The following is a 12,783-nucleotide window of genomic DNA, read 5'->3' as shown; positions in this document are numbered from 1 at the left end:
TTAGATTTACTACAAAACAAAAAGAGATGTCCATAATCTCTTCTGAAGATATCTTCTGGCTTACTAGAAACAAAATAAAAGAGTAATTTTGAGCTTGGCTTTTTCAGATTTTGAGCTTTTGCATTTTGAAATTTAATGCATATTTAATTAGATATAGTCCAATTACCATATTAAAACATAACATTTCAGAAAACTTGCAATACATTTTTTTCTCACAAATATGTGAGTAATCACCGGATTAAGTTTCATGGTGATATCGGCAAGCTACATTTTTTGGCCTATTCACCTGGAGTGTCTCTTCACCCTTATAATAAGCCTATGGCAGCCATGTTGAAAAAACTCATTTCCCAAAGTCAGATTTTACTAGATTTTTAGTATGTCATTTAGCAGGTCCAATAGTAATAGAATCCATAAAAAAACCTTTTGTATCAATTTTTTTGGGGTTAAACCCTAAATGTACTCGCCTATAGTAGCCTACTTGTGTTGTATTGCCGTTACCTCAGTGATCATTGAGTACCTCAATTGCTACTGACAAACTCATGGACAACATGAACCGCAGGTCTTTGCCACCCTTACTGTAAAGGTGACCCATTACTCATTTCCTTGATATGCAAGGCACACATATAGTCCAGGAGGAAGGATGGCCTACCATGCACCCTCCCCCCAACAAAATGCCACAGGACATTTTTAACCTTCAAGATATTTAGTCGTAACAGTAACATAACTCATTCCCACCACACCTTTTTGCATCATATTGTACTTGACCTCAGAATGCTCTACATGTTTCAGTCCTATGTGGTTGTACAATAGTACAGTAGCATACAGTACAGTGCAGCACAGTACAGTGGAGTACAGTACAGTACTTTACAGTAGAATTCAATACAGTTCAGTATAGTACAGTACAGTATAGTAGAGTACAGTACAGTGCACTAGAGTAGAGTACAGTATAGTAAAGTACAGTACAGTTCAGTAGAGTACAGTACAGTAGAGTATAGTACAGTAGAGTACAGTTCAGTAGAGTACAGTACAGTACTTTACAGAAGAGTTCAGTATAGTACAGTACAGTATAGTAGAGTACAGCACAGTACACTAGAGTAGAGTACAGTATAGTAAAGTACAGTACAGTTCAGTAGAGTACAGTACAGTAGAGTACAGTATAGTACAGTAGAGTACAGTTCAGTAGAGTACAGTAGAGTACAGTACATTGCACTAGAGTAGAGTAAAGTATAGTACAGTACGGTACACTAGAGTAGAATACAGTATGGTATATTACGGTAGAGTAGAGTACAGTGCAGCAGAGTACATTGCAGTACAGTAGAGTATATTACAGTTCATTGCACTACAGTACAGTAGTCTTGATGACTTATAGGCTACTTTGACAGCTGTATCCCTCCAAAGCCAATGTGATTTTTATGCTGTTGTTTAAAGTTTTCGAAAGAATTTTGTGTGTGTGTGTGTGTGTGTGTGTGTGTGTGTGTGTGTGTGTGTGTGTGTGTGTGTGTGTGTGTGTGTGTGTGTGTGTGTGTGTGTGTGTGTGTGTGTGTGTGTGAGGGAAGGCAGACAGACATGTTTTAAACAAGGACCACACCCAAAAATAAGAAATAACGAGCAATCACTAAATTAAGTGGTTAGGTAGCCAACATGTTGTCTAGGTTAAAGCTCAAAGTAGAACAGAAAACAGACATGTTACCATTTTGCTCATTTAAAACATAAAGTATTTGTCAATATATTCTATGTATATGTTGTATTGCATATTAATTATTTATAATTTACTAAGCATAAAGGCCCCTATCACTCCATAGTACACTCGGGACTTAAGATATACATATCCGAACACAAATCAGCATACATTTCACTTTGTAATGGCCTTATTGAGGTAGAGGTCATCCAAGCTGTCACTGACACTTGTACATGAATTATTCACTTGATTGATATGAAAATGTAATATTTCAGTTGAGCTCCTAGGCTTAAATCATTGAGGGGGTCCTAAGGAAGCATCATGCAAAATTTGACGCTTTTGTCAGCTCCGTAACGGTAATGGCCTTTTTCTCCCGTAACAGACTCCACTACTTATTAATATGTAATATGTGTATAACGTGTTGTAATATTTCAGTCACTGGGACCTTGAACCAAAAACATCTTGAAGGTATCTTGAAGGTGTTGGTCTCCAAATTTCTGGTAGATCATGGACCTACTATAGAGTGTTAGCACGCAAAATTTGATGGAAATCCGTTCAACCGTTCGGAAATTATCAAATGTTGTCCATCTTGAATATCGGCCATCTTGAAAGTGATGGCCTCCAAAAATAAATCACATCACTTAGTAATTACAAAGTCTTAGCACACCACATTTTGTGACAATCTATTCACCCGTTCAGAAGTTATTGCATTAACACTATAATATCATATAATTTGGACGCCATCTTGCATTTCTCGGAAAGCACAAGGTGAATTCCCGGGGACTAAAGTGTGTTTTTCCTAAAGGTATTCTGAGAATATTCTGTGAAATCCAGCTTGTTACCGGGTTGGGCCTACTTTTGAGCTAATACCCTTGGCCTATAAGGCCTCTTCAGTCATTCATGTTGACAGGGCTTGTTATTATGTGAAGCTACAGATTGAAAGGACTGAATTGCATCGCTATAATGGTCATTAATTTTCAACGATGACCCAACTCAGAGAACAGCTGGAAGAACAGGAGGAAGAAGGATAAAACTAAATTATTCATACCTGCAAACTTGTCACCTTTCGGCGAAATTTGCCATTTTGACCTCAAAATAGGTCACTTACGTGAATCGTGTAGATCCGAAGAGTTGGGGTTTTTTTGGGGGGGGGGGGTGGTAGGCAGACAGAGACAGACTACAGACAGATAGACTGGATACCAGGCACCAGTCGGAGTGAACAGCTGATCAAACGGTGGTCGCGAAACACACGTATTCCCCCCTGTCATTATCTTCTACCTTGGTACTGTCGCTTTGCCTTTACAAATGACCGCTGTCCAAATCACCCTTTCAAAGGTAAATGGGATTTGAGCAGGGTTTGGGAATTGTGAATTGTTTCATTAGCTAAACCTGTCCACTTGTGAAAATAAATAGCCCAATGGTAGAAGGTCTGCGGTCCTAACATGGATGTTTCGCTTTATTTGAATTGACGGCAATATCTTGAAACGGTATCGAAAACTTCAGAGTGAGAAAATGTGTTAGAATGACGGTAGGCAGGGCCTGACTGCGCTATAAATTGGCAGATTAGCAGAAAATTGAATTTGGCTCCCTTGTGTCAGATCATTTAACCGTGAATAGCGAGACGCCCACGCTACACACTCGATGAAACCTTCATAAACGTCAGAGGAATGCATAGCAATGGCTATTTTATTTGTCATGCCCCCGCATATTTTGCAACGTGTGCGATCATGATTTAATGTTAGCCACCAAGGACATAATATTATTAATCTAAATGGCCTATTAATCTAGATGACATCTGTCTTTATCTTTTTCTACAATCTAATGCTTCTCCATAGTACATCACACCATTTTATTGGGGAAATGCTGAAATTCGACTATCATTCAGTCATAAATTCTCTAAAATGCCTTGGTTCTATTTTATATAGCTAATTATATTATTGGCCTAGATTTCCCTATTACCCTCTTTAGCAAAAAAAAAAAAAAAAAAGCAAATGCTTTAATTTCATATTCAAATGCAGTGGGGCTCAAAGTTAAGACAACGTAAGTGACCATGTGCTCCCTCCTTTTGGCTGGTAAATAGGACAACTTAAATTTTGACAGGTGGTGAGTGCAGAGGCGCTTCTTGTCACTAGGCTAGATAGGCAGCCGCTTGGGGCCCCCAAACTAGATGGTAAATAACAGCTAAGAATTTTCGCTTGGGGTCCCAGCTTAACCTAGAATTGCCTCTGGGTGAGTGTATGTTTGGCTTGAAAGACATATATTGGCTGGTGAAGAATACAATTAATTCAGAAGTCTGATTGCTAGTGTAGGCCTAGTAAATAAAATATCGTCTTTTCCCCTGGTTTTTTTTTGGGGGGGGGGGCGCCGTGCCGCGCCACGATGCCGCGATTAGTTTGTCACCTTTTTCAACCCTCCTGAGTTTGCAGGTATGATTATTAAACTGAACAGGAGGTGGAAAAAGAGAACTTTCACAGAAATGGTGGAATGACTTTTGAACGAGATAATGCAGCTGAAGAGCCACAGCTACCTTGCCTGTTGCCTGGTTACCACCAGACCTAATCACAAGTGAGATTAGGTCTGGGGACCTGCCTACTGTAAATTCCGTAGGGGGCAGAATACTTGGCTTTTATGACACACTGCCCTGCTCTCTGATTGGACAGAGACACTGTAAAGGTCGGAATGTCTTTCAGATCGAAACGATTGTGTAGAACTAAAGGCAGTATTGGAGTTCCCAGGCTAACAGCTACCCACACTAGCAGGTAATGCCACTGAAGGGTCACGGTACCCACACTAGTAGGTAATGGAACTGAAGGGCCACAGTACCCACACTGGCAGGTAATGCCACTAAAGGGCCACTGCTACCCACACTGGCAGGTACAGTAGTTGGGAGAGGGAGTGTGGAATATAATGTCCAGTGCTCTTCTACATGACTACTGTAATCATTGGGTCACACTTGACCTGACGCAGGCACCATACGTGTGACATGACATGACAGTGTCATGACACAGTCATGGACGCGTCATAAACATTACGCCATTGTTGTAAACATTGTATGTCTGGGTTCACTATGTGACATTCGGCTATGGTAAAGACAACCCAAACAATGTCAACTTTTCATAACCATTGAATGTTTGAAATGACACTGAAATAATGTTAATGACTCGCCCTTAACTGTGTCATGACGCCGTTATGACGCTCTTCTGACACTCTCATGTCTTGTGTATGACGCCGACGTAGGTACAGCCCATGCATATTGTTTCCTTGTGACTGTCAGTAGACAGAGTATATTTCCATACACAGATGGGATTGAGACTCTGTAAATGCATATTATTCTCCTCACACGCTCTAGGTGTGGGTGAGTTTTCAGTAGGGAGTTTTTGAAGGATTCAAAGTGGATATTTCAAATCCTCAAGAATGGTCAAGAAGAGATATTTTGAACACATACTAAAACGTGTTTTCACATGAGAGTGTTAGCGTTAGAAGAGCAGGACTAATATTTTTTTAAAGAAGCTTTTCAAGTTCAGTAATGGATCCCACTGAGTGAATGATTAAGAGCCAAAATCCTTCAGCCAAAATCTTTGAAATATATGAATATAAATCACACTGACTCTTCCCCTGCAGTACCTCCCTCCTCCATCATAGTACGTGGGCTGAGTATTTCAGTTAAAAAAAAAAACACCACCCAGCTCTACAGTATAAAAATGGGCTCTTCTTTGCGGGCTCCCTCTAATTCGGTGAGATAAAATCCTAATCAGACACAAGAGGTTGGTGCTGCTGGCAATCATGTTCATCTTCACCCTCCCGAGTGGAAAAGTGTTTTGGAGTGTGTGTGTGTGTGTGTGTGTGTGTGTGTGTGTGTGTGTGTGTGTGTGTGTGTGTGTGTGTGTGTGTGCGCGTGTGTGTGTGTGCGCGTGTGTGTGCATGAACGTGTGCGTTTTTGTGTGTGTGTGCGTGTGTGTGTGCTTGTGTGCATGCTTGCCTGCGTGTGTGTGTGTGTGTCTGTGTGTGTGTGTGTGTGTTTTTGCATGTGTGAGTACTTTAGAGAGACAATAATATTATCAGCCTCTTGAATAGATATGTGTGTGCTCAGCTACTGTGGGTAATGTGATTGTGTCAGTGTTCGCTGGCAATGCTTTCACAATGCTCTCCCCTCATCAACAAAGGCAGTTCTCTAGTGATGGCAAGCCCTGTGGTAAAATGAGTATGGATGTATCCATCATCTGTCAATGCAATCAAATGTTTATCTTCTTGACCTGTTTGAAACTAAAGCAATGGAAAATTTGAATGTAATATATGGACATTGTTTTCAAGAATCAAGAGCTTTTTATTGTCATTGACAAATACATTTGACAACGAAATTGCGTTCTGAGTACACTGTACACATACTCAGGGACACTGCGTCATAGCGCATCCACTTATAATGAGTGAAGTCTAATTCACTCAGTTGGTTTTATCTGACTCCAATTGGCTTGGTTAGTTTGATTACTGTAGAAAGTTATACCTCAGTATGCTGTCCTACATTGTTACCCCTGTGAAGAATGCAGCATGTAGCCTGCCTAGATACTGCACCTGTATATGCTTACTAAGGTGTTGACAACACATTTCCTTAGAGAGCAATAGGCCTAATAAGTGTCTTTTTTTAGCACGCGGTCAGCAAAACCATTGAGGTCACAGCCCTAGCCCTGTTTTTAAATTAGCATTATTAAGCCCATGATGTGTTACACCCTTAACGAGCAGAAATATTCGTGATGAATGTGTTGATGGCCTCTCTGGCTGGGGGGGGGGGCGCAATAATAGGTGTATTTGTTACATGGCGTCAGCGAAACTAACCAGGGCGGAATCTACACTCCGCCCAGCATCATCCTCCACATCACCTCCACACACACACACACACACACACACACACACACACACACACACACACACACACACACACACACACACACACACACACACACACACACACACACCACATCTCTCTCTCTCTCTCTCTCTCTCTCTCTCTCTCTCTCTCTCTCTCTCTCTCTCTCTCTCTCACAGTCACACACATGCACGGACATAGACGAACACAATCAACACCCCCCCCCCCACACACACACACACACACACACACATACACACACAGAGTGCCAAACGTTCCCCCTAGCTGCAGGCTGAGTGTGTTTTTAAGGGGCCCAGAAAGATTTAGGGGCGTTTAGGAGAAGTTTTAATGGAAAGTAAAAGTGCCCGGGGAAGTCAGTGCCGAGACGTATGGCTAAGAGACCTATACATCACTGATAATGCGCTTGTTGTAGTGAACATAGTTGCTTCTGAAGAGCCACTTACGAGTGGCATTGCCCTTTTGAGATGAGATGTTGTGCTGCCACCGTCACTGCCCCCAGGGAATCAGACATGAGGGACAAAGGGGACACTTGTCCCGGGCCCAAGAAAAGAGGGCGCCCATTTCTGGAATTTCTGCATTGGGTTTAGGGCCCTGTCAGATGACTTTGTCCCGGGCCCAGACAAAGCTGTCAGCAGGCCTGCACACGCACACACACACACACACACACACACACACACACACACACACACACACACACACACACACACACACACACACACACACACACACACACACACACACACACACACTCAAAAAAAATTCTGTTGGATTTACTTAAGAATATTATGGAAAGTATTTCCACATGATTATCTTTCTTATTTTTAACATTAGGCAACTTTGTTGATTTAACAGGATTACCTTCTGTCCATGTAACCTTACTTTCTTGAGTTGATCCAACATAACTGAGTCAGGGTATCAAAACCTGATTCAATTAAATTGATCCAACAGGATCTTATAATGTTCATCCAACATGTTTGATACTGGTTTGATTATCCCAATTCTCTCAAGTTGATCCAACAAGAGCTCATAATGTTGTATATGTGCTATTGAATCATGTGGAAATACTTTCCATGTTTTTATTAAGTAATTTCAAAGCATTACACTTAATCTTACACAGAAAAGGCTATAAATCTATGGAAAACAACACTACAAACCCAAGATGTTGAAGATTTGTTTTTTTTTATTTTAATCAACACATTCCCCAGGCCATTAATCAAAACACAAAATTGTCTTGAGGGTAATAAATAAAAAATAAACAAAAAAACCTTTTAAACACTTACATACAAGAGGCCAATAATGCATTCCATACCACCAGTAGCACACCAACAGTCATTGAAAGGTTAATTACCATAATACTTGTCTACAATGACATAACACAGGGCCTTTAGTAATGCACTATGACTGTCCTTGCCATTCTAGTAACAACAAATTTGTAACGCTGTGTTTTTGTTTAAAGAAACTCCCGCACACTGACCATTTCGCTGTTCTTTCTTTAATAAATTTAAGTTTATTAAAGATAGAAGAGCGAAATGGTCAGTGTGCGGGAGTTTCTTTAAACTATTGCTGAGTGACCCATGGTGCCATCTCCGACGCACCTGCCAGCTGAGGTGTGCGAAAAAAGCCAAAGTTTAACGCTGTGTTTTTAACAGGTTGTTAAGTCAAAAAAAAGAAAAACATTTTTAAAAAATGTTAAAAATAGAGTGCTGTATATGTGCTTGAGGAGGTACGCACGCACACAAGTTAAGAATAGTGTAGTGGACTTCAGAGCCTCTCAATGATCTGCTCAATGCAATGACTCTTTATTAAAAAATGCATAAAGGTGTTTGGCCATTTCAGCAATGTTTTACCAAAAGCTGTGTGTGAGCAATAATGTAGAAATGTGTATTTGTACTTCTAGTCAATTGTTATTATTATGTCTGCATTATTACTCACACACACACACAACTTTCAAGGAGGATAACAAGTTTAGTGCGTAAACAAGGGCAAGAAATATGGCCACTGTAAGTGAATATTTGTAACCTGATTATCATGACTTACAAATCTCTTCGAGACTTGGTCTGACCAAAAGCATAACAACATTCTCAAACGGCATGGTTGACTCAACTCTCATGATTTGCTACTGGTCGAGGGCCAAACAGGCTGAGCCAAAGTTTAAACCAAACATTTTCTTAGTCCCAATAGAGCGTCTCTGCTCAAACCTTGTCACTTCCTTGAACACGCCTCTAGCCAGGACGGTTGGTGATGCTGAAAGTCGATTGCTTCCCGACAAAGTGGGTGGAGTTTCCTGCTGTGGAGGGAACCCGAAAGTACCTGAACAAAGTTTTCCTGAGTGTGTGTAGCAGAGCCGAAGGTGTTGCGTCACTGCGAGGGCGGAGCCTGGGTAGGATGTTTGGCAAGCAGCCAAATGCAGTCACCCCTTTGAAAATGATTCCGATGTCCTCAGGACTGTCAGTAGCTTCTGAACCTTCATGGCGGATCACGTAGATGGCATGGATGCTTTCTGCCATAGCCGATTCCCTGTCAGCATGTTGTGCCTGAAACAAAGTAATTTGACAGATACACATGTAAATATTTAACTCATGTCCATGACATATTTTACCTTCTTAACCATCCATTTCAAACATGCTACCACAATACCAAATACACCAGGTGAAAAGTTAGACAATTTAACATAAGTTATTCTGACTTAATGTTTATACATCTCGATTGTCAACAAATCAGCAAAATTGTAGGCATCAAGATTCAAATTAACATTCTCTTTGTACATAATACCTGGGTCATGGGTATCATTATTCTGGAGGCATCGACCAACCATTCCCCCTTTCCTGATGGAACGCCTCCGTCAGATTTGGAGAATATGGAGAAGAACTTGACTGTTGACTTTTATTCTTCAGAACTCTGCACACACCTATAAAATCATAAAACACAAATACAACATGTACAGTATGTAGCTTATTTGTCTATTTTCAGGACACAAAAAAAACAATTTACATATGAAAGTCCAAACAAAAGAGTGATAATCTCTTACACCTCTTGTGTGTGTGTGTATGTATGTATGTATGTATGTGTGTATGTGTGTATGTGTGTATGTATGTGTGTGTGTGTGTGTGTGTGTGTGTGTGTGTGTGTGTGTGTGTGTGTGTGTGTGTGTGTGTGTGTGTGTGTGTGTGTGTGTGTGTGTGTGGCTCTAGCCCCCTGGTGGAGCTCCAGCACACAGAGGTCTGGGACACTGTAGCAGGATTCCATTTCTCCAGTCAAAAAAATAATCGGAGCAGTTATTGCTTCAATATCAATGGGAGCTCGCATTGAGAAGTCGCAGGACGAATTATAGACCACATTGATGCTTAAGAGAATTTGTTGGTGGTAAGGACATCATTACATACCAATATAAAGAGTAATCTATTGGAAGATGCAGCCGAGTAAAACATTTCATACCTTGAAATCTTCCAGGAGAGATTTCACCCGAGCGAGAGATTTCACCCGAGCTCTGATGCTGTCTCACATGACCCAAGTCACTGCCAGTGAGCAAGAGCCATCTCTGTTTGAAAATAACAACACCAGAACAAGGACACAATTGACACCTGGATACAACTTCTGGAAATTGTCTTGGTGATTAACTCTACACAAATAGATATGCAAAGCATTCTAACTTATCTCTTTAAAAAAGCATGGGCAGTCTGTAAATGCAAGAGAAGCACACTGCCTGTGACTTTACTCTGGGCATGATCTGGTACATGATCTGGGCATACATCAGTGTCTCCCAACCTTTTTCGTCTTGAGTACCCCCTAAGCATTTTTGTCATAGTATGAGTACCACCTCACTCATGTTCTCTATCCCAATATGATCATGACCATACATTTGTTTTTATTCATAAAATAAAACATACTCCTAGTGGTACACGTACCCCTGGTTGGGAAACACTGCATTACATTCATCTCACCTAACATTGAAGCATAGTAAAACGTACCCTGAAATCCTCCAGATTGCATCTTTTGCCAGCATCAACAGGCTACTGCATCACGTGGTACATTTCTGTAATAAACAATATCAGTAATTGATTATATTTATCAAATGTTACACACAGTTTTTACAGTTACATTTTGTTTCACTATGGTAATCAATGTTTTAAAATTAGTCATTTTGAATTAACAGGCCACTGCCTTATTTAGGCTTCTTGGTTTAGTGAGCATACATAAATAAAGTAGCCTAAACTCTAATCCAGGGGTGCCCAACCTTTTTTTTTAACCAAGATCTACTTTTGAAGTTGATGGTCTGCCGTGATCTACCAAGTCAAATTTCAGGATGTCAGTATGAAATTTAAGATCACCATTTATTAATCACCATTATTATGAACAAAATGTTTTTAGTAGGCTACTATGGCCGTATCTTTTCAGTGTGTTTTTAAAGTGTGTTGAATAGCCTACGTTTACAAAGCAATGCAGTGCTGCATTGCTTTGTAGTATGCAGAGATAATTTCAGTCCTACACAAGTCATAAACAACTGAAACAATTTCAAAATGATAAACATTTGGTATATAAAAGGCATATGTAGGCACATGGGCCCTATTTCTAAAATATGATGAAGCATTATCATGACTTCAGTGGTCAAAATTAAAAAGGGCTCAGAACTTCACCATTTGTTATGGGTAAATAGTAGGCCAGTTAAGTTCACTTTACTATGAGAGAGAGAGAGAGAGAGAGAGAGAGAGAGAGAGAGAGAGAGAGAGAGAGAGAGAGAGAGAGAGAGAGAGAGAGAGAGAGAGAGAGAGCAATGAGAGAACTCATTGAATTGGTTAACACCCTTGTTAAGAGTGACTTCTTCTATGAAGGTTTTTTTCCCAGCTCTCTGGGACAGTAGCAGAGCAAAGGCTTTCTATTGTGAGTTTGGCCAATCGTTCTGTCCACAACTGGAGCAGGAAACAGCACAAATTGAAGTGAATTACATACATGTCAGCTAACATTTCCCTTACACGCGGCACGCGATGTAAACGCAGTTAGCGATGATGCATGCGACTAGCGATTTGGACAAAGATCCTCGCATATCGCCGCGTCATAACACATCGTTGCGCACATGTTCTGTTACTCACCCGATGTTACATGTGTGCACACATGAATCAACTGCAATACCCTTACGGTCACTTCCTAATGCTTTCCCCTCATTCTGTGTTACAGTGGGACTAATTATCTAACCAATACAGTAGTACCAGCAGCTTACTACATAGCCTACTTTTGAAAGACAGTATTTTCCCTGTCACATTACATGTCTCTCGACTGCCACTCCCCTCGAGATCGACTGGTACCTCGCGATCGACTCGTTGGGCACCCCTGCTCTAATCTAATTCATTGCAGCTTACAGTTTACGCAGGTGTGCAACGTTCAAAAAAGAACACCAGTTTATTAGCCAGGTGGATTGACTACACGCCACGTCTGTATTCAGAACCCGCTTAGAATTGTATTTGGTCTGACTGTGGATTGGGTTAACATGGCTCTCACTGAAGCTGACGAACTTTATGACGGCTCGCCTCAGTGCGTTTCAAAGCGCACTCCACTGATTTCCCTAAATGCGCCGCAAAGCTCTCACTGTCCACAAAGCAACGCATAAAGGCTTGCTCATAAACTCAAACACATCGGAGCACGCGCAACATGCTGTAGTAGGACGCAATGTAGACCAGTTGTAATTAGGATTTTCTTTTCCCTGGGCCAGATTCACACACGAGCGTGGCAGAACGGCAGCGAGACGTCTTTCTGCCTGGTCTCGGCCAATGTCTAGAGCTCTACCTCTAGCTACGGGGGACTTTTGAACAGGACTGGCCGCGCACACCAAATGCTGTAGTTGTGAAATGCTGACACCGGCGGCCGAAATTAAACAGAAAGTCCTGTCTTCTCGCTTTCGTCCAGCCACACTCTAGTGTGAATCTCTCCTTAAAATCACAATTTGTTACGCTTTGCCAAGTAAACCCATGCCCTGCCGAGATGATATGACATAAATTCACCGGAGGAATGGCAAACCAAGGTTTTTGCTTCAGAGTTAGGCTATCATTTCCCTCTGAATTCAAAGGGAATTGGTGGCAGGCATCCAATAAATTAGCTCGCTAGCAAACAATGCACAGTCGACACGTTTGGAAATACAGGGCATTAAACACCAGCTCGGCGGCTGTAAGCAAAAAAAAAAACCAACCTAAAATATTGTTTAACTTTTCCTACACTTTGCAAGAAGAAGGTG

At 41.1% G+C, this 12,783-nt stretch overlaps 1 protein-coding gene and 1 long non-coding RNA gene across 2 annotated transcripts in view; one reads left to right on the top strand and one right to left on the bottom strand.

The window, feature by feature from the left end:
* The window catches only part of LOC134450929 (desmoglein-2.1-like), a 511,642-nt gene that overhangs the window by 207,867 nt on the left and 290,992 nt on the right, over positions 1–12,783 (top strand). The window lies entirely within an intron of this gene.
* LOC134450935 (uncharacterized) lies at positions 8,705–10,035 on the bottom strand. Its single transcript, XR_010035172.1, has 3 exons — positions 9,996–10,035; positions 9,333–9,468; positions 8,705–9,094 (listed from the first exon to the last, which is right to left on the bottom strand). It is a non-coding gene; the product is annotated as an uncharacterized LOC134450935 (long non-coding RNA).

This window comes from Engraulis encrasicolus, chromosome 6 (assembly GCF_034702125.1).
Source record: "Engraulis encrasicolus isolate BLACKSEA-1 chromosome 6, IST_EnEncr_1.0, whole genome shotgun sequence".
Classification (NCBI taxonomy): domain Eukaryota; kingdom Metazoa; phylum Chordata; class Actinopteri; order Clupeiformes; family Engraulidae; genus Engraulis; species Engraulis encrasicolus.
The sequence above is the reverse complement of the archived record's forward strand: the minus strand, read 5'-3'. Positions and strand labels throughout refer to the sequence as shown.